A 1,196-nucleotide genomic window follows, 5' to 3' on the forward strand; every position below is an offset into this window, starting at 1 on the left:
AAACTCTTGCCTTGTCTAGGCGCTGTGTAGTCCTGTAAGTGATACCTCTCTGGTCTATACTCATCTGAATCTTCTTCCATCTCATCATCCTCTTTCTCAGATACCTCCATCGCTTCCTCACCATCTGTCGTGTAGAGAGCCTCTGCAGGGGGAGTAAACACAATGTTGCTTCCTTCGAGTATCCTAGTGAAAGCGATACAAGGGAGTAAAAATCGCACGTCACCATGTACGGGGTGAGTGAAGTAATACATATACAACCCGTTGCGTTTCTCCCAATGCAACCATTGAGCTTGCCTCAAGTTCTGAATGTCGATGAATCTCGGTGCAATAGGCTCTGAACTCAGCGGGACGCTACAAGCTTCTAAGATGACTGTCACCAACCCTCCCATACACATAACTCCCTGAGTTCTGCAGCTGCTCAGCTTCACTACCCAAGTTCTGTAACTGAGTAGCTGGTGCAACAGAGTGAACGAGGGGGATGTATCAGTCGTATCACCTCGCAGTAGTGTCCCATCTACTGCTGTTAACAGGAGATCTTTGAGTGCAAGATCAATCATCTCCAGTTCCCCGTTGATCAGTGTCCCTGTTGTCTCCCTCGCGAAGAACACGTTTGCAATTGACCGATGGAAGTAGCGGATAACAGGACTTCTGATGTGGTTGCTCTTGGTCCTAGATGAAGCAAACTTCTTCTCATTCCCAATCGTTTCCCAAAGAGCCAACAATTCATCCCTATCAATCCTCTGCCCAGTCCCTGTTCCATTAGGGAATCCAAACAAACCTTCCAGCTCTCTGATGGTCAGAAGATACTCATGATCATGGATGGTGAAGGTGATGTATCCCAATCCTCCATCCGACTCTATGTCCGGATCATCCTCATAAAGATGTATGGCAAGCGTGCAGAGGAACTGAATTGTCTCCTCTCGGTATGCATTTCGCGGACTAGTCATGAGTGTGCTGAGATGGTAATGCTCGAACATATACTCGACATCACTCGAGATAGCCAGCTCATCCATCGTCTGCAGACAAGGATACCTCGTGCCCTGAAACTCATGCTGCTGAAACAGCTTGTAATACTCTCCCGGGGCTAACCACTTCTCTGTCTTCTTCTTCTGCACTGACTTGCGAGCTGGGACAGGTGGATGCTCTTCAAGCTCATAATCACTGTCATCATCCTGCAGCTCCATTGGTTTCTTACC

The sequence above is a fragment of the Capsella rubella genome, unplaced genomic scaffold (genome assembly GCF_000375325.1).
Source record: "Capsella rubella cultivar Monte Gargano unplaced genomic scaffold, Caprub1_0 scaffold_8, whole genome shotgun sequence".
In the NCBI taxonomy this organism is placed as follows: domain Eukaryota; kingdom Viridiplantae; phylum Streptophyta; class Magnoliopsida; order Brassicales; family Brassicaceae; genus Capsella; species Capsella rubella.